This window comes from Ptiloglossa arizonensis, chromosome 11, assembly GCF_051014685.1.
Source record: "Ptiloglossa arizonensis isolate GNS036 chromosome 11, iyPtiAriz1_principal, whole genome shotgun sequence".
In the NCBI taxonomy this organism is placed as follows: Eukaryota; Metazoa; Arthropoda; class Insecta; order Hymenoptera; family Colletidae; genus Ptiloglossa; species Ptiloglossa arizonensis.
In genome coordinates, this window is record NC_135058.1 from 14,242,164 (window position 1) to 14,264,074 (window position 21,911).

A 21,911-nucleotide genomic window follows, 5' to 3' on the forward strand; every position below is an offset into this window, starting at 1 on the left:
AACTGTACAGCGGTAAGAGGCTTGGAAACGATTTCGGTTAGCCTCGGATCGAGGCGCCATCTGTCGCTTCGTTGCGTTAGACTGCAGAGGGCGATCGAGTTGGATCGTTCGCGGATCAGGTTTACCCCTATGCTCGAAAATATTAGGTTGTTTGGAAATTTCGTTTTTTTTTTTTTTGTGGAAATGAAACACGATATTTTTAGAGTGTGTAAATATTTTATTATACATTGTCCATTTTGGAAAACGAAATGACTTTACGAACAACCTAATAGACGCCAACCGAGAGGAAGGTGGCAAGTCTCGATCGAATTCGAATACTATATTTGAAGCACGAGTGCCTCGCTTAATGTTCGAACATCTACGAGAAGAGAATTTTTCGGTGGAAACTCAAACTGGAAGAGGACAATGTACTCCAAGTAGGATAGAACTGGGCGAAGAGACGGAAATAGCGACGAGAACGACTCCTGATCACGAATCCGAGGAACAATAACCGAGGCAATGACTTGAAAGCGAAAACTCGCGAAACAAAGTCTTCGTAAAGCTTTTGAAAACCGTAGCGACTGAGATTCCGAAGTTGGATCGTTCACGCGACGGATGAAATCCCTTTCCCGAAATTTTGAATGGTCCAGGTCCACCGAGGGTAGTCACCACTGTCAGGATCAGGACTCAAAGCTGGATAATTCGTTTCCCGTTGGAGACTGATCCGTGACAGGAGCCTTTCGAGGCAGAAACAGATTCCCTAGACCTAACATTGCACCCCGTAAATCGAAATAACTCCGAACGAACCTTCAAAGACACAGCTCGAATTCCTCTTCCGAGAACTCGGAAGGTAAAAAGGGTCCCGGATTATTGGACCAGGATTCCAAACTGAATCTGTGTCTCGCCAGATCGGACCGAGCAAACGTTCGAGCTTGCCCTGTACCAGGATTAAATTCGAACGTGCTACCAACGATTCGATTCGTGACAATATAAATGGTAATTCAACGACACAATTATCGGTGCATCGCTTCCATCGTGGCGAAGAAGTTTCGAAGAAGTTTTCCACGGTGAATAAACAGCGACCTATTGCCTTGGACGCAATTTATGCACGGTTGAGAACTCCTGCGTGGAAGACAACTGCTCATCGATCCCATGTGAACGCGTCTTAACCCTCTAGAGGTGTTATCCGTGCACCGACTCCTCCGTCTTGCTGATTCTGATATTCGACAACGTACGAGGATTTTTTTTAAACATCCTCGAAGCACTCGAAACGATGCAACGACCGGTCTAGGTTGTCGAGGGAGGAACGGAACGATTCGTTGCGGGGAAAAACGCGATTATGTTAACGAGAACTACGTCGAACTTGTTGGAAACTGCTCCCACGATGCCTGCGCACGACGAGATTTCTCTATGGCACTTAAAACTGCGCCCGTTGTTCGCGAGCGTTGTCGGTACGACGACCAGATACTTCTACGCCGTTTCGCGGAATGGGAATTGTGCTTTAACAAGCTGTAACCACGCACGTTGATTTTTGTAGCCTATTAGAACGTAGCTTGGCGATACTTGAACGAGAACGCGCACGAAGTATGCGTATTCCTTCGAGGGACGATAACTTCACGCTGGAAGAAGTACGTAGAGTGTGTGGATCGATTAGAGTTTTGGTGTCTGAAAGTCTAGTTCCATCGAGAAGGAAATATGAAAAAAGAGGATCAGAGGTTTGTCCTGATCGTGATAGGAATCTCGTCGGGCAATTTTTGAGACTCCAGAAGAAAGAATCCGTGAGGAACATCGGTTCTATGAACAAAAATGTCGACCTTTCTCTCGTACATGATCAACAACGAGGGTGGTTTATTTGCTAGTGTCGAATGAAATCTTTTCTAACGTGCAACTAGCATAGTTATTGCATCGCTAGCGATCTGGTCGAGAAACTATAGTTTGAGGAACAATAAGTCACAGTACCCTGGAAACACAGTTCACACTGGAAGTTGTCTTCTGGTATTAATCTACAACTATAATAAGATTCCCGAGGATGCAGCTCGAGTAACTCGAGAGTTGGGACTATTGGCTGGATCTGTAGCCTACCTATCGGGTTTCATCTATGGAAAATAACAACGAACGACGACGAATCGAGCCCCTGTGGACACCTGATAGGAGAAGGGGTCGGATTAGCGTTTCCCTCCCCAGGGATCTTATTTAAGTTGTCGAATAAAACTTCTCGGGTCTCCTTTTGTCGTCTATCAACAGTACCTACTAGACTCTACCTCGATCGCAAGAATATTCGGATGTAGAGTATACTCGAATCGACGAGTGGGCAAAAATTTGCAACAATGGAACACTTTGGGTAGTCCTCTGACGATTATCAAAGATACAAACAAGTAACCTACCTATTATTTCGAAGAGCACTGTCTTTCAGACCTCGATAGTAACAGATCCTTCTTTTGACAACACCCTGTTCCATTATTTCCAATCCTCTTGTATTACTCGCAATGAATCCAGCTACTTGAACACCCAGGAAGTACATCGACGATCATACTTTCATCCGTTAAGGTATTCCATTGGCACGGTGATGCAAAAATTGCGATACTTGTTTATATTCATTGGACTCGCTGCAACGATAGAATCCCGTATTCCCTACAGGATGTGGGACAGTCGAGACTCACCAATATTTCCTACTCGAGTTTCGTCCTCGAATTCCCGGAACCCAAGCTGTCGGTGCGGTCCAAGTTCGCGACGATGTCCTCGTAACTAAGCGATTAGCTTAGGCGCGGTCTTCGCGAGTCTCCGGTGCGCTAAATCTCTCTCCAGACCTGTACCCGACTATCGTCCAAGCCCGTTCCATCCTCACGGATCGGAGCTTCCGCAAACATCGCGTCATAGGAACGAAAAGAAAGCGAACCGAGAACGAACTCGCCTCGAACCGAGACAGAAGCGACTTTTCGTTGAGATTTCTCGTGGGACTTGTGTTCCGGTTGCTCCAGTTGGCAACGGGGACTCGCGGCCGACCCGTGACGTCCGCTCGCGGCTGGAAATAAATTAATCGCGTGCGAGCGGACGAGCTGGCTGGACTGTCGACCGTGTAATTCTCTAACAGGTAGACGACAATTCCGTCAGGGAAGAAACTACGAAACGGGGAGAGAAAACGGGACACGGGAAACCGGTGAACGAGAGGAAGAGAGAGAAAGAAAGAGAGACCAGAGAGAGGATGTAAAACGTGAGCGTGATCACGTGAGATCACGGAACGAGCATAATACCATCATTAGGAGGGCGTCGCCGGATTCTTCCGGCATACAAAACTCGACACGGGGGCAGAACCGCTCTGCCGGGCCTCGTATAAATAAGGTCTGAAGGGGTTGAGGAGGACGAAGAAAACGAAGAAGAAGAAGAGGAGGAAGAAGAAGAAGGGAAATCCCCTACTCGACGGTCGATTTTGCCAGGAGGCGGTAGCTCGCGAGAATAATATCTCGCAAGAGAGAGAGGGAGAGAAAGAAATGGCGGACGAGAGAGTCGGGTAAAGGCGAAAGAGAAGAGCAGCTCGATAATTAATTGGCTTCGCATAAGCTTCGCTCCATTTTTCCTCTCTCTCTTCCTCTCTGGCCTCTCCTGGTGTTCCCCGATCGTGTTCTCTCTTTCCCTCTGTTTCCCTCGTGTCCCCCTGCTTCCTCTTTCTTATCCTACCGAGAATTCTTCAAACCACTGACTCTGCCGATGGCGTACCTACCACCACCGCTCGCGGAGAGAAGAGAAACGAGCGAGAAGTGTCTGGAGCGAGGCGAACCGATTCATAATTTAAACGAAAATCTTGGAACGTTCGCGTTTCATGGCTGCCGGTGTCGTTAGGGGTTTAACAATGAACCGGAGCCACCGATGTACAGGGTAGCTGGCTAATCGATGACCACACGGTCGGTCTTGCCTCCTTTTTGTATTCGGTGGATCGGGCCACAATTTGTCCTTGAGAAGCTGCCGATCGTTGTGTGCACGAATCGTGACAGCAACTTCACGCGAACGATCGCGTGAACATTGTCACGGCAACTTGACACGAACGATCACGTGAACATTACGACAGCAACTTGACGCGAACATCTCCAATGGGACTGCACTTAGGCTTTCGAGGATCCTCGACTCGTATGTCTTCGTAACTCGTTCGTGGATGAAATACTTGTATTTTTTAATAATATTTTGGCAAATAATGACACGCATTTTTCTAATTTTTCTTGTAAGCACGGATTTTTATATTTTTGGAGTAATTTATTCAATCGTGAATAATCGATACTTTAAATGATGAGTGATTACCCCGGCACTGGGTAAGCGGGTCAGTTCGTAGTTAAATTCGTAGACGATCGCAGAAACCGAATTTGAACATTTCTGAAAAAGTTCCGAAGCGTTAATGGCAGGCTTGATGAAACCATGGGGCGATCGAAAAATTAACGTCATACATATATGCATGTCGTGCCCGTAAACCGAATCTCAGCCGAGTGCACTTAACATTTTTCTTAACGTTAAATCGAAGCCCCGTATACTTAAGACTTTCAGCTGAAAAGAATAATTCCATAATCTCGAATCGTCCGTCGTAAAAGAATCTTTGGAGAACCGGTGCCACGATTTTCCATCCCATCCCCTGTGAAACCTCGTTCCATCGGCCCCACTACGAGCCCCGAAGATTTAAGATTCCATATTAACCGCGGCGAAAAAGTCCGTCTTTATTTGCATCCTATCAAAGGGCTTTTGAACGAGCGCTTCGAATCCGCCTCCGGTACTTCACCGCTCTGGAACTTTTCGCCGAACGTTATTCCGCTTATTCCGGTGTCCGTCGCAGTGGTAAGGGTAAGGGACGACAGAGTGCCTCCAATCCCCGCTAGGGCCACGAAATTTCATTCTAGAGGGAACAATATTCTACCCGGTCGCGATTAAAAGTCTTTGCTAGTTGCGTCGTTGCGCCGCGACTCGATTCCTGAAACGTTTTCGAAAACCAGGAGGACGTTAACCGTGTTCTCCATCTGTAAGTTCACGAGCCGAATTGGAACCGATTGGAACGGTGAGACAAACTTTTAGACAGTGTTTGTTTGCTTGGAACGAGTACACAGAGTGATGTAGAAGTCTTGTTCATACTTGAGGAGGTAAATCTACCTGCTAGAATGAGTAAAAAAAAATCTAGGGATGAATCTACGCACTGAGACGAGTAAAAAGTGTCAGGGGATGAATAAAAAGTGTCCTATACGTCCCGTATATTTAATTTCCACGAAAAAAAAAGAAAACGAAACGACTTTCCGAACCCAATATTTCCGAATCGCCCCGTATTCGTGAAAACGATGAACGCTCGAACGGTAGAAACGGTGGACGACTCTCGTGGTAAAAAAAAAAAGAAGTACGTTATCGTTGCAGGAGACAGTAGCGTGAAACTGTTTTCGAAGCAAGCGCCAGGTTGTCCACCGAGAGAGGGTCTTTCGAGAAGGTATTAGTCGGCGCACCGCTCGCAAATTCCCCGCAAAGTCCGAACGAGAGAACTCGAGCACGGTTACTTAACCGTGGTACGGTGGCCGTAGCGGCGTGGAAAGTTGGTCGCCGTGGATCCGTGGATCGCGGGAGGCTTATCGCGCGCGCGAGAGCTTCGAAGAATCGAGTCCATAGAGAGAAATTCTGCCAGATAACGGGCCCGAGTCGCCGGCCGGGTAAAGGCGAGGAGGAACGAGCGCTTGACCGTGGATACCCGGAGTTACCGAGAACGAGGCGCCAGTGGGGAGCCCTTTAGGAAAAACTGATATAAAGTAATGGATTTCCAAGGTGTTCGGTAATCACACTCGCGGAGAGAGGATCCTTTCGAGCCGTTGGGGCGTGAGCCAGGGGGGATTCGAGACGGAAGGGAACGGACCGGAAGACGGACGGGGAAAAGTGGCGGATACCGAGGAGCTGGAGGGACAGTCTGAGAAGTGGCATTACATCTGTCGATATCTCCATCGCTTTGCGATAAAATAAAACTGCGACGAGCTCTCCTCTCTCTCTCTGTCTCTCCTGTCTTTCTCTCTCTTCGTCTCCCTCCGTCTCTCTTTCCGCTTCTACGTTTCTGTTTCCCAGGCTTCTTCTCGGTTTGTCTCTCTTCCGAGGTAACCCCCGTCCCCCGGGTTCCTGTTTCTCCGTCACCCAAGTCCGCTCGCCCTCTCTAGCTCTGTCTTCGTTTCTCGAGTCGACGAAGTAATTACAACTTCGTCGATTAGATCCCATAGAAACCGCCGTGGAAGTGTGTGCGTCGATGTGACATTGCACGCACCGAGGCTGCTCGACGTCAGACGCCAAAATCCAACGGACCGATTGGCGGCGGTAGTCTTTGCCGCGAACTTCGCCCGGCCGGAAATTGGAAATCTGACCGGGAAGAAGCTCGCCATCATGGCGCGCGATGCACTGTTTCGCCGCTAATCCGAGCTCTCGTCGACGATGGAATTGCGTTAGACTGGGGTGTTAAAAATGATCCGAGAACAATTCTTCCTTGCTGGGGAGTAGAGTTCTAGAGTTAACCATGCTTATCCTAGATCATATTCAATTCTTGGTTATTGCATTTTCAATTCTATCAATTGAGCATCAAAAGTGACCCGAGAATTAACTTTGCAATCCGAGCTCTTGTCACTGGTGGAATTCACTAGAAGAGTTTGGTGATAAAAATGATCCAAGAGCAATTCTTCCTTGCTGGAGAGTAGAATTCTAGAGGTATACTTAGAGGTCTATACTTGTCCTAGATGATATTCGATTCTTGATTATTGCATTTTCAATTCTATCAAATGAGCATCAAAAATATCCCGAGCTGGAGAGTAGAGTTCTAGGGTCATCTATGCTTGTCCTCGATGATCTTTGAACCTAGATATAATTGCATCTTCAACATCGAAAATAACCCGAGAATAAACTGTGCACTTGCCGAAGACTGAAATCTAGGACGTCTTTCGTCCTCGCTGATTCGAAAAGGTTAGAGGACTAGTTATTTCGAGTCAACCACTCAATAGAGGTAGCTATTTGCGATCTCTGGATTGCTTGGTAAGGTATAAATAATTCTATTTGCGATCTCTGGGTCAATATAACGATAAACGGAAACTTCTACACGGAATTGTCCTAATCCCTGGTAACAAAAATGAATAAAAAAAAAATATTCTTGCAACTGTTGAAAACTGAAGTCCAAGGATCTTGCGTATCTTTCAGTTTCGTAAACTTAAACTTCGATTTTAAGACGTTAAGAGGATTAGACGGTAAAAAAAAAATCAAAATTTGTCGTTTTATTACACTTTTCGAAACTGTCGACTTTCCTAGATAAAATGTCGTTCGGTTCGCGTCGAAATGACTCCAAAAGTTCAAACGCGTTTCAAATCATCGCATTTACTAATCTTCGTCGCGTAACAATATTCCAGGGATTCCCACGCATCGTCTCGGTATTATAATTCTCTTCCTCCGGGAATACATTCTCCCCCGACCCACTCTGCATTTAAACGCGCTACCAGATCCTTTATCCATCAGCGGCTTATCTAAATTTGTCTAGTTTTCCCATCTTGCCTCGTTCATTTTCGTTTACATTTATATTGTCGTTTCGTGTAGTAATTTCGAGGTTAGATTTACAAGCAGTCTTCGCTCGCACCGTGTCATTCACCGCTAATCGGATAATTCTTCCGTTACGCTGCGTACGCTTTCTAATAATTGCTCGACAAAAGCGTCGTAATAGCCATAAATTAATATCGTGAGAGTCAACTGTGACGAATAGAGTCTCGTATCGTTGCGCATGGGAGGTTACGTGAAACGGAGCACACATCGGTGTATTTTGTCCGTTCGTCGCGATCGATGCACAGTTTTAATTTTAAATTATGTACGCGCACGCTGCGAATGTCGACTTATATATATTCGACGATACGATTTAGCAATAATCGTAAAATTGAGCAAATGGCTGCCCATCCATGCGTTCGAATTTTGCGAGAAATTTTCGAAAAATATGTAACAATATTTCCAAGTAGCCTGGAACCGTACGAACATTATCTCGAACACACGTGTAACATTACTTACTCACACCTAACCTCTAATATCATTATACGTCGCGAAGGTTATGTACTCACACCTAACCTCTAATACTATTACACGTCACGCTATTACACGTTAAACCGTTCTTTAATCTTTTTAACCTCGCGGCAGCTCTTAGAAGATTTTTAACCTCTTTCTGCTCGTAGCACCGATACAGTCTTAATCGTGAACAATTATAGTCGCGATTCTTGTAACTATGAAAAGAAAAATCACGAGTGCACGGAATAGTCAACGAGAGACGACGAAAGAATGACGTCTTTAAGTTGTACCATCGAAAATATACTAAACCCTTTATTTTAAAAATTTTAGGGAAGTGTTCAGCGTTCTCTGTATAATTATATTCTCTTCTGTGTTCACAAATACTAAAATAAATTATTCGACACTGTATGAAAAAGTTAACCTATACCGTCACGTGTCAGAGTTAACCTATTCAACCATTGGTCGAGTTATACTAGACTTTACACTTTATACTAGTTATACTAGTATTAGTAAACTATACCAGCACTAGTCCTTATACTTTATACTAGTTATTGCCAACATTGGCAAACCAAACAAGTACTAGATTTCACAGTTTATACTAGTTACACTAGTATTACTAAACTATAGCAATACTAGACTTTACACTTTATTCTAGTTACACTAGTATTACTAAACTATAGCAATACTAGACTTTACACTTCATTCTAGTTACACTAATATTACTAAACTATACCAATACTAGACTACACTTTATTCTAGTTACATTAGTATCAGTGAAGATTCTCTCCGTATCGTTAAGAAATAAGAAGACCACACCTTCTACGTCTCTCTCTCTCTCTCTCTCTCTCTCTCTCTCTCTCTTTCTTTCTTTCTCTCCCTCTGGCTTCTTTTTAAGCTGTTCGATTGGCAGAGCGAAATTCCTCGAAATTGTTCGTTCCTCGCGGAGGAGCTCGCGATGGAATCGCGATAACTCGATTCCAGGATAAGCGGTATTCCCGGCAGAAGACGCGAAGATTTATTTCGGTTTCCCGGTGAAATCCGTCCGGCGCGAGCTCCACGGAATTTCGAGGATCGTTCTCGAAAGACTGGCCCCTGGATCGATCCTCCCAAGATCGTATTTGCGAAACGCGGCGTCGTCCTCGCGGAACGAAGAGGAAACAAAACAACGTGGAAATCGCCTTTGACGCGAGACGATGCAACGAAGGGGTGGTCGTCGAGGTACGGTAGGAGGGTGCGCTTTCGACCAACCGGGCGGACCGAAGAAAACGAGAATATTTCAAGAAAGGCTACGGGTCTTGTGTGTGTACCTGCCGTGTGCTTGCGCACGGCTATTTATGCGACCGTCAGATTTATTCCGCGCCACGTCGCGCGCCGTTCCTTTCGGAAATCTCGCTGCCCAGGCAGGCTTGCGAGCAGTTGGTAGTAATCCGGAAATCTGGAAATTTATTCGGGGTATCTGGACGTGACTGTTGCGCGAAGTGGTCGCTAGACAGCGAGGGGACTCGGCGAGCTTTTTCGCTCGTAATCTTTTATTATTTAGAATCTTGACGTCGCTCGAGAAGGAATTGACGAACAGGAGGAAACGTTTCTTCCCGTCGCTCCTGTAGAATACTGTGTCCTACGTAGCTCTTTACGCGACCGATGTTCGTCGTCCGTTATTATTTAACACCGCGATATCTTTTGTACGGTAGATCTTACGTGAAATAATTTGCACAGTATTTGATTTTCTGTCGGTAGTCTTACGTGGAATAATTTTCACAGTATTTGATTTTTGTATAGTAAATCTTACTGTACAAAAAAAAAAATTTATGTTTATATACTTTCGAATCTTCGTGAGGGCGTTGCCAATGAACTGGCGAGATTCTACCGATGAAAACGAGCCCAAACACGACCTCCTTCTGACTACTTTTAATTATACGCAAATTGAAATTTTTTAGAAACGAAGAGTTATACATAGTAATGTATTGTTGAAAATAGTCCATACGGCGTCGTGATCGGACTTACTTTCATTGGGAAAAGGAATTATTTTAATCGGATATACCATACCGCGTTCTGTGTCCAATACTTACGTAAGTAACGTTTATCGGAGATCGCAATTCAAGGTCACATACTACTCGGTCTTGTCTCCATCTAATCATCTTGAATAAAGCAGTCAGCCGCGATCCCGAAAATTTGATCGTACCAGCCGCAGTCCCGATAGTTGTAATTCTTCGAGTCGCAGTCGGAATAGTTGCAATCCCGCGAGTTGCAATCATGGTAGTCTAGATGTCGCGAGCTGCGATCGCATAAGCTGCGTTGATGCCTAAATAGCAGTCGCGATCATCATAGTCTCGAGGTTCTGTAAGTTGCAATCGTATAAGGATCAAATCGCACCCGCGACCTAGAACCGACGACTAAATCTCGCGCAAATCCACGAATCGCAATCTTACGGATCGTGGACGTAATGTTTGCAACAAGTGCTCTAATTTATTTGTTCTTCGCTTAACGTCTTCGTCGCGCAACTATGGGAGTACGTGATACGAAAACGAATATAAAATGGAAGAACGTACATCTATAGATGCATTCTAATCGCAAGGTGCAATTAAAACGCTATTATTAAATCCTAACCTCAAAAACCCCTTAACAAGCGCGATCTTGGAAACACTTAACTCGTAAATGGTTATTGTGCATAAATTTAACTTATCGAAATTACAATCTCTGTAATTGCGAATCACGATCGCAATATAGGCCACGTAATGTGAACATTGATCACTCGATAAATGAAATTACAATAATTTTTCACAGGGTGATAACATGAATTTAATATTAACAAGGGGCAATATTTTTGGGGTAAAGAGAATGGTATTACGTATTGCATTTCGTACCACATTACGTTACTGATTTATAACTGATGCATGGCACTATACGCTCGATTGCATCGCGGAATTTTATCCCCGGATTCAAGGCACGCCGAGATCGTTCTTTATCGCGTGATACCACATCGAATTTCATCCTCTGAGCAAACTTTTCACAAGTGAGATTTTTAAATATTTCATTATACACTCTCGACAATGTTGTCAATGGATTATTAATACTCGATAACAACAAGTCCGAATATAACTCTATTACTTATTTTTAATTGTGTATAAAATGAAACACTTCAACATTTCACAAGTACACGCCTTCGAATAAGGTCATGTTCGGACTCAATTTCACCGGAAAAATCAACGAATAATACTTTCGTAAAGATGTAATTAAAAATCTACAAAATTTCATATTGCATTAATGATCGTCACAGTATCGCTTTGAAGTTTCCCAAGCTCTTCGCTTACCATCAGTCTCCGTATCCTCTTCGAGCGACACGTTCGCTCGGTCCCGAGTACAAAATCTCCACCAACCTCGGATTCAAGGCAACGAACCCATTTTTCGGCTCGAAACCGAGCATTACCGTATCTATCGTACAAAAACTTGTACACGGTACAACGAACAAGGGAGTCTACGATCTCGTCGTTCGGATAGATGGTAACGGAGCCACTTAGGATCGCGTATAACAAACAATCAACGAGCGAACAGATCAGTGGACGACGCTTACTGGCTCGCGGAAACGCGGTTACAGCGATAAGTGGCAATAAAAACTTGGGGCTGGATCTGCTCGGTAAAGACATCAGAAATTAAGAAGAGCACAGCTCTCCCCTTATCTCTCGGGGTTGGACGGTGGGGTAGGAAGGGATGACGTCGTCGCAGAAATGAGAAAACTCTCGCATTATCTGGCAGCATTACTCGGGGGCCCCCGAACTGGGTCAATCCATTCGACGCTTCGGCGAAAGGCCGGCCATCGACCGTCGACGTACCTGGAACAGTCCAAAACAAGTTGGAAAAATGGTATCCCGAGCGTGGAAAGGGATTGTCGGAAGCCACCGCGGGGGATTGAAATAAAAATCCTCTCCGCCGTTTCTTCCTTTTACCCTTTAAGCTTTTACCCTCGATGAGGCTAAACATTATCTGTTCAACCGACTCTTCCTTCTCTCTTTCGGCGTGCTACCACGGTTTTCGAGACTACTCCGTTCTTCGTTACATCGCGTTCTGTATCGCGTTAGGTAAACGGAGGACATCGATCGAGTTTCTTCAGTGAAATCTTCCACGCGTAGGGAGACCTCGAACGCGTTAACCGGTTGGTTGATCTGGAACCTAACCAGATCCTTGCCGGCTGTTATTTACGATGAACGAGTAGTATCGATCAATCGTCGACATCGTTACGATCCATGTATCGTCGAACTCGTGACCTATATAAACGATCCGCAGGTAATAATAACCGTCGAGTTGTTCGCGGAATATTTATCGCGAACAACAAAGTGCCCTTGAGACGACGATCGACCGGAACCGAGTCTCGTCGAGACTCCAGCGTACGTTGTTTCTCGATCGTCGAACAATTATAATTGACAAGTACCCTTCGTCGTAATCGAATCGTAAAAATTGCCTAGACGTAAACGAACCAGCGTTAAAGGCCAGCTTTGCGGAAGTTTTCGTTTTCGATATTTTCTTCGCGATCTCCGCCGGAGACTTTTAATACTCCCTGATGTGTATACACAGATGGCCAGCCTTCTTTGATCGCGTCGTAAACACTATCCCCCGCCTGACCGTAACACGAAACCTTTTCTGGATACGGACAATCCTCGTCTCCGAAACCGTGGAACGATTCTCCTTCGTATAATTCTTACAGATAAAAGTCACCCTCCTGGTGGTGCTCGATGTAATTTCTATCCGGCGTCGAAAGAGGGTTAATATCGTGCCTCAATTTATCACCTCCCTTTGCTCTCGCCCCGCGAAAATACCGAATTCGAGAGACTCGGAGCTCTTGATACCACGGGAAACCTGAAATACCTCCTACGTGCACCATCATTCGTATTGTATACATTTCATTATTCTCCAGTCGGGGCGCTTTGAAGTCCTGGAACAGTTCGGGCTCTCTTTCTCTTTTCCCTCTCAACTATTCCATCCCGTTACATGCAGAACGGCATCAGCGTAGAAGTAGGGCAGACCGGGATACGGGAACACCGGGAAATCCGAATTTAAAAGCGACCCAGAAAAGAGCATACCGGTTCTCTCGGGCTCGCGGGTTTATCCTGGACCCCTCGTTGTCTCGAAAGAATCGGGAGAAATGCGCCTCCGTGTCGAGGATCCACCGCGACCAAGGACGAGAATTCGCGCGAGGAATATCGCGAGCGAAGGGACTCGGTGGAACCTCTTTCGTTTGAAACTCATTTCGGTCGCTGCACGGCGACAAGACGAGGGACGACGAGAAATTGACCGTTCAAGGCCACTCCCCCCACTCTCGAGCGCGTTGGACACGCCCCCTGCATTTACGCCCGACCAACTGACATCTCGGAGAGACGGAGCGCGCGTGTCGATAAGTTTGCGCGCGGAGAGACCCGGGGGATTCGGTGGTAGAATGAATAAATGATGCAGGGTGGGGTGGGGGGATAGATCCACAGTGACCTTGAGCGGTTAGTTTATTGTGCGTCGACATAGCGGACTTGTCGGTAAAGTTACTTTGTGGATCTTTGAAAGTAAAGACATGGATTTATGTGCACAGGAATATCTGTCTACCGTTCGATCGTTCAATTTTGGTAATATTTCGATGACAATTGTTAAGTGTGCATCGTTTGTAGAGATCGTATGTGCAACGATATATTTCACTGTTCATTCTCTCGCAGACTTCTCCTGCCATATCGGTAGGCCTTTACTTCCCTTTAACACTCTGTTCCTCGCAATGCGTCCATCTAGTTCGCAAAAAAAAAGTCCGTATACTTCAATAGCCAGGAATCGATCGAAAATTTGGGATTCTATGGTTCACCGGGAACTATGAGAGGCAAGCTATCGGTGAATAACACCCTACGATGAACTAACGGTTAAATTTCACGCATTCCTTTTCCAATTGTTCGTGTTCCCGTGTGGCTGCGGTGTCAACGAACCCGACACCTTCCAAAATGGATTCCTCGAAACCGAAGTCCTGGAAGCGAAATTCCCTCGCATTCGCGTGACCAGGTGCACGGGAGCGAATTAATTGCAGCGGAGGCTCGGTTGTAACAACGCCGTGTGGAAAGCACCGAGGGTCAGGGGTCGCACTCGTTAAGAATGAAAGAAACCATTTGAGTCTCCGCGGCAAATTGGTGCCCGGTCAAATATTTATTTTCGACGGAAATAAAGAAGTTTCTTTTGAGAGCTGCGTCTCTACGGCGACGGGGTGCAACGGGCGCGCGACCGCTTCTCTCCGTTGTACCGGTGCTCTACCAGTCCCCCTTCTTCCCCCTTTCGCCCTTCAACAACCAACCCCTCTCTTACTTTGGAAAAGCAAGCTAACTTTCGGCAAGTTGAATCAGCCTGGAACAGGTTGCATACGTAACATGGCTTGTCAGCTCGACTTCGTCGGTGGCTCATTTCGGATTCTTGCCCGGTGAAAACAGACTTAAAAATATAGCTGGAGGAATCGTTAACGAGTACCTAGGGTCTGAGTTAGGTAGGAATTGTGTCCGTCGTGGATTATGTATCTCGAATAGATACGACACGGACGTGTTCGTTTAGGAAGCCTGAAGCATCGACTCTGTCGAAGTGCAACACTTGGTGGTAGTGTACAACGGACCTGTTCAGCTAGGTTAGGGTTAGGTAGGAATTGTGTTTGTAGTGTACACGCGGAGATGATGTACCTCGAATAGATACGGATGTGTTCGTTTGGGAAGCCTGATGCATCGACTCTGTCGAAGTGCAACACTTGGTGGTAGTATCCAACAGACCTGTTCAACTATCACCTGTGTTTATCGGGTACACGGAGGACGATATGTCTCATATGGACGTCTTCGTTTCGGAAGTGAACGCATCGACTGTATCGCGAAGTGCGATGCATCTCTGGTGAGGTGCACACGATGCCGGTAGGCCTGTGGGCCTCTCAGTGACAGTTTGAAGACGGTGAGTTTATCAGACACCTGACTCTCGGAACTACGATCCAGGGACATTACAAGACAATAGGTCCATTCCGGAGTACTCCTTAAGCATCCCTGCAGGCATTTCCTGAACATGAATTTTTACCACCTCCACCACTCCCAGCCCTTGCTTCGCCTAGTTCCACGTCAATAGATGCATTCCAATCCTCCGGCCAAGATTCCTCGGAAAAATTCTAGAATTCTTTGTACGAACGAAATCATTCGCGCAAAGTGGCTATTCGTCGGATTATCGCTGCAAATCGTTTTTCTTCGATCGATACGACGACTATTGAAACTTTATGAATTACAATCGTTGTTAAAGTGGTAATAGGATCGATTGCAATTTCTTCGAACTGTCATTGTCTACGCACACGCAGACCTTTCGAAGCTACTTATTCTCTTCGACGATAAATCTTTCACAACACTTCACGAATACACTGCATTACAATTAATCGCCCTCCCCGAACCATAAATACACTATACAAATCACTGTCTCCAAATAGTCACTATCCCGTGACGCATACTCCCTTTGACCAAAGACCGAATGTTCCGGTCGTACACGAGGCCAGACGACGACATAACGTGTCACGTTTGGTGTAGTTTATGGCGCCCGTATTGCCTCATAAACCTCCGGGCCCAACTTTTAAGGGACACCCCTCGCCGACGTACACCACTCGTGTGGCCAGTGCTCTTACAATAGCGTGACAAGTTCCGCGTAACGCAATAAGCATAACCAGCGTCAGAAATTAGTCGATCGACCAATTAAGAACTGCGTCTGGGTACGGTTAGGTCCGTAACGATGAAGTACCAAGTTCAATACGATTGAATAAACACAGCCAGCACTTGGAATTAGTCGATCGACCGGCCAATTAAAAACTGTGGTTAGTTGTGGTCGTGTCTCTTCCAATAGAGTCCTATATAGGTCAATGAACATACCTCGGTGCCTAAAATTAGTCGATCGGCTGACCAATTAAAGACCACGGTTAGAAACGATTCAACTGAACGTCGATCGTTCACACACCGAATCTTTCGGATAAATTTATCTCGCCTCGAATTCAGATTTCAGAAAAACACAACATCGATCTAACGCTCGTGCACTTCGCTACGGTACACGATCCAAACGCAACAAGCACGTGCACGGAGTCTCTATTATCGAGTTTCGACGCACCTTTGTTCGACAGAGGCTAGCCACAATGTACAGCGTACAGTACAAATCCTAACAGCGATAACTAACCACGTACACCAAGATCCGACGAAGCTCGTACATTCTCCACAGATCTTGGATATCGTCCCTGTCGAGAAGAAGGTTAAAAAAAAAATTTACTTCATCGTTTCGACTTACTACAGGGTGTACAATCGCCGACAACCCGGTGGTATCGCATTTCACTGGAATAACTCGGACCAATTGGTTTAACGTGCCCCATATCCGGGCTACCATAAAGGGTAAACTGTAAGACCCCGACGCAACGAAAGGCTCCGAAAGTCTTATTCACCGTTCGAAATTAAATTCATCGACCGAAATCGCCGCATTGAGTCCGCAAACTACACAGCGTGCCCTTCGGTGGGGCAGACAGACAGACAGACAGCGGGACAAAAAAAAAAAAGAAAAAAGAAAAAAAGGCGAATAGACAGAATCGCGGAGGCAGCAGCGTCAGTGCGTACAATGAAGAAAACCTATCGGCAGGCCGCGTTCTGGGCTGCATCTGGTCGCATTGTGATTTCGATGGGGCGGCTCGAATAACCGTGAAGACCGTGGCTAACGATAACAATACGATGATGAATGCTCACTAACTAACGACCGTGCAGTTGCGCCGAAAAGCCTCCGTATTGCCGCTTTGTGCCCGGCCGTGTACACACTCCACGCCGAGGTGTGGTGGGCATGGTGTGCGTGTCGTTTAGCCGTGCATCGTGGAGGCACGGACCGCTTGTCTCTCCTCTGGTACTTGTCCCGTGGTGCTGCCGGGGCTCGAGTCGCATCCGAAGGGTGTGTCACCGTAACGACTAAAAAGGATACTGATATATTGCTCCACTGACAGCTTTACGAATGATCGGAGTGTCGCCTTGTTATCTTACGAGATACAGTCACCGCCCTCTTAGGACCTCCCGCTTCGCACTTTCGCCAGGAATCGCGGAATAAGACTCGTACTTTAAACAAGTAACGGCTCCCTAACGAGGATTCGAGGCTGTGGATCGACACTGGAACGAAACTGCTAGGACTTTGATGGTAACGTTAAGAGTTTGATAAAGGTAGCCGGGTGCAACGATCGGTTTCGAACTGGTTCTCGCGGGTAGGTACCGCGAGCGGTACTAAAGTTAACGATATACGGTTTTAGACGCGAACGGTTGATAGTCTTTATTATTGCACCGGAGTCTCGTTCGTTGCGATGCGTCCACAAGTGGAGAGGACGGTCACTTGGCAACCAGTGACGTTGGAGAGAGATGCGATAATAGAGATCGTAGATAGCTGAGAGATATAACGTGGATGTGGGATTCCTTTTCATTGGATCGGCCACCTCGTGACTTGTCGGGATTTTCAGCTTCGTTTGCCCCCCAATAATCGAGATTCTTTTAGACTGTACAAACATTTTATTAAATTACATGTTCTCCATTTTGGAAGATTATATATTCTCCATTTGGAAACGATTGTACATAATTTTACCAATATTCACGCGTTACTAATTGCACGTGTCCACACTCGTGCATATCGTACAACAGTCTCAAACTCCTTTCATTTTTCTCGTTCTTCCCCGTGCACGCAGATGTCACCATCGATAGAACCCAGAGGCGTTCTCGTCGTCGGTCGAATAGTTGTTTCCTAACGAGCTGGTGATTCCCTCTGTTCCTGTGACAAAACCCCGTAAGCCTTCGTAAAATTCAAAGACGTTGTTTCCGGATGATTGGCAGCTCGTAACAGTGTGACGGTTACGCGGCTTCTTACCGGTATTTCCGCGACGTTCTGTCACCCGATCAAGCACGACGCGTTAACGAGTCGTAACGAAGGGTGGCGTGGCCGGTCCGAGGACAAAAGCGCGAGCGGTATTAGTCGCATTGTGGCGAGGCAACGACGACATCCATCGCGCAACGCGTCAATCCCTCGAGAGGCTATTACGGCCTCGCACGGACATCGCGCGTACAAAAGCTCGCCGGAACCGTCGTGAATGCCGGCAGACATTTAGATAACGGTCTCAATAGGAATTACGACGAGCGGATTAGTCGATGTCCTGGTCACAATTTCGACGGAGATCAGCTACCGCGATAAGACGTCCTCCCGGTGACGCGTTATTTGGTACGGTGGGGAAGATCCAGCAGCGACCAAACGAACCCATTGGCGTCGCAACTACGATGACAACAAACGCGAGTGCAATCGCTACGGGAAGACGAATGACCTACCAGTTCGGTAATAATGTTCTTTTAGACACGATAATTCGAAGGTTGTGGAGACACCAAGAGTTTCTATGGAACGAATGGTGACGATTTACAGTGGATGGATAAGAGAAAAGTGTACTGTTACTCTCGAGAGAATGTACAAGCTACGAAGAATTTTGGAAGTAGCAGACATGGTGATGAGATAGGGCAAAGTTTAGGAAGTTTCGTGGGGGACATGGAAGTTGGGTTGACCTAGAGCTCATAGGCCACTGATGACAGCGTTTGGAGAGATTAGGAACAACCGACACTGTCTTCACGACCGAGAAGTCACGCACAGGTTGAACGAGTATAGCTCGGCCGAGCGAGATCTGAAGTTGGACGCGCATTGTGGGGGTAAGTGAAAGCAAAACTTTCTCCCAATCCGAGAAACTGACGTCTTCGCGAATCGGACACTCGAGAGACCGAGATCTTCTCGCAGATCGTACGCAAATCTCATTCTCCGTTGGCCGAGCTATAGATGAATAGATACTCACCGAGGCAACAGCCCGTAAAGGGATAGAAAAGGTCGCACCAGGTCTACACCTTCGACCCGTAAAGTTACTCGTAGTTTCCAATAAACCGTCATTCATAATGCACGATATTCTTGTAAGTTCAGCACGTTAAGCGTCGTGTCACTCATTGTCGACACACTCTTCATCCGGACCACTATTAGACCGACAACATCGATCGTTCGTTTCCAATATCTCCACTCGCGGTCTCTACGGTCGAGGCAGTTCAAAAGACGGCTAATTTCTCAAAATATCTGCACGCATTTGCCCCTGTTTACATTTATGAATAAACCAGCGACATCTCGCGGCGTAAACGGAGAAGCTAAACGAACCAGACTCGGTGCTTAACGCGTTAAATTCATTCTCGATGCGGCTCCGTCGCTTCGAATTGTGGCGGAGATGGTTTATTCCTGTCGTCGCGCGGCACGTTGCAGTGTTCGACGAATTTGTCTAGAACTCGGTACCGCGCCGAGACTCGACAGAGGCGTAGCACCGTAGTCGGTTGGGAAAAGGGGTTGCACGGGCCAGGGAAAAAACCTAGAACCGGCGAGGAAGCTAATTAAGTCCACGAGATGTCTCGTTAAGATCGCTGATGAAGACGCTTGTCCGCGGCGTTTCGACGGAGAAGTTCCGTCGAGGCTCGTGGAAGAGGCGACCGTCGTTTTGTCCTCCTACCCAACCCCACCCCTCTTCCCCATCCCTGGCCCTCGCTTCGGATTCGCTCCAGCCCCTCCGCTCGGCGATAATTTACCAACGCGCTCGCAAACAGCCGCGGCGCCCCGAGTTCGGAACTTCGAGTGGAAATATAACGTTCCGGGATGAGTCCTGCGAGTCGACAGGCCGAGCGGAATAATTCCGCGAGAATTACGCGACCATTCTGCATCGTCGGAGGCCAGCTTCGCTCGGAGCTCTTCCACTCGCGAGAGGAGAGTCCGGCGTAACGGAACGGGGTTACTTTCGCGCGAACGGGTAACTTTCTGCCTGTAAGGGCAACTGGGATGCTCTCCCCGACTCGTTTCACGAGAGTTTGTCTTAGCGTTTGTCGGAAATTGCGCAGCAAAATGAATACCAAAGTATGGAGCAAGAGTAGATGGCGTTTCAAGGAACCGACGATTAAAAATTACGGTTGACGGAAATTGGGCGGCAACATGAATGCCAAAGTGTGGAACAAGAGTAGATTACGTTTCAAGGAACGATTTAAAATTATAGTTAGCGAGGAAGGTGGATGTTCCGAGAGTTGATCTTCGATTGCCCAGGATGATGGAGCAATCCAAGTCTCTGATAGGTGATTTAAGAGATGGTATAGAAGTAGAGTGTACTTTGGGTTGTTCTGTGTGTATTAACCTGCATTTGGAACATCAGGGTGGAAAATCCACGAAACACGTGTTCCATAAAATAACATATTCTTGTACAATGTTACATAACGGTGTTTCGGAAGCTATAACCAGAGGTATTCCTTTCTTGGCAAGAGACGAATACGTTTGCGAATGAAAGAAAAATGATACAATCTTGAGCTTTTGTACCATTTGTATCGATACTCGCTGTGTGTAGCATCAGTTATGTCACGCGTAAATTATTTATGGCTTTATAATTATCGAGCGTCTCGGTTCAATGGTTTTCTTTATAATGCAACGAAGGCTACTTGTTGCAAAAACGTATTAAGGACTAGTCGAGTCGTTGTGTCTAAATTTAATTATTGTCTAACGCGCAACACGAGGATTCGAGTATTGTCACCGTACTGTAGGTAACTTTGTTACACAAATCCATAAAGAATTCCCCCGTGAGTAGATTAAACACGCGCTATCCCAGCTGTGGACGAAGAAAGAATCCATATTCAATATCGAAAGTAGAAAACGGTCGTCCCTGTGGAGCAGTCGTACCAACGATCGGGAAGAAAATTAGCGTGACTCACGGTTATAAAGCTCTCATTCTCGCTCCGCGCGGCCTCAGCTACGATAGAAACGGCCTTTTTGACGTGCCGGGAGGCCATTACGAAACATTGTAATTTTTCGTACATAAAAATCTGAAAGTGTATACCTACTAATGCGCGCCCTCGAGCTCGGCAATCATCCACCCCTCCCCTGTAATTTTCGTCGCGAGCAACAGCAATTATTAACGCGCGAATGAAATTCTGCGGCTTTCCGGGTACAATCAGTTTTAGGGTAAATGTGCCTCGGTACTTTTATACTCAAGATTCATTACTCGAGCGAGTTCTGCTTAAATAAAATCAGCGACGAGAATGGCCTCAATTCGGTTACGTAGCCTAAATTTTAATCAATTATTCGGACAGTGTTTCGGAAACGTTCAATTCCTAATATTTCTACCGAATAATGCAATATTTTTGTAAGCAATAATTTCGTAATTAATATCGTTTCTCTACCTGCATACGTAGATACGCGAGACACGTATTCAAAACTGCGCAACGATTCAGTCTTTCCTTCTGCCGTCGCAACTGACCTCTCGAGGCGCGTTCGTCACGAAGTCAGTTGTCAAGGGGTGTTAATCGCAATCCATCCTCCAATTTCCAATCTCCCGATCGCAGAAACGAGATCCTGGTTTTCCAACGATTAGAAGAATCCTTCGTACGAGGTCTCGGCTTCCAAATAATATACTCCCTCTTAATTAGAAAAAAGGGCAGGTGCGAGATAAACCGCGTCCATCTTCACGATCTGCCGCCTCCTTTGCTACCAACGTCAGCCCCGCCTTTTCTTCGACTCTCGACCCTCGATTTCACACCTACGCGTCCCTTCCTCCCTCCCTCCCTTCCTCCGTGTCCCCCTGGTTCTCCGGTGCCGACTGAAACTCCCTTATTCATCGGACAAGCTACACTCACCCTTCCCCAGTCGTCTCCCCTCTTTCCGTCTTCTCTTCCGTTCTCGTGTTTTTCTTGTTGCCGCTTCCTCGCCGTTACCCTCCGAACTTGGCTCGAAATAAACACGCCGAGCGGCAACAGCAACCCTCCGCGACTTCGCGAGTCGAAAAGGGATACACCGAGGAGAAAGAGTTACCCGTTCGGGTGGGACGGGGCAAGACAGCGGAG

General features: G+C 46.5%; 1 protein-coding gene across 11 annotated transcripts in view; it reads left to right on the forward strand.

The window, feature by feature from the left end:
- Positions 1–21,911, forward strand: part of Ten-a (Teneurin-a transmembrane protein) — a 990,045-nt gene that overhangs the window by 867,298 nt on the left and 100,836 nt on the right. The window contains exons 1-2 of one of the 11 annotated variants that reach the window (XM_076323568.1): positions 15,072–15,539; positions 15,763–18,716. The exons of 9 other annotated variants lie outside the window; for them this stretch is intronic. The gene's annotated coding sequence lies outside the window, so the exon portion shown is untranslated. Of the gene's footprint in view, positions 1–15,071; positions 18,717–21,911 lie in introns of those variants that run through there. One more of the 11 variants, XM_076323567.1, reaches the window with a different exon arrangement.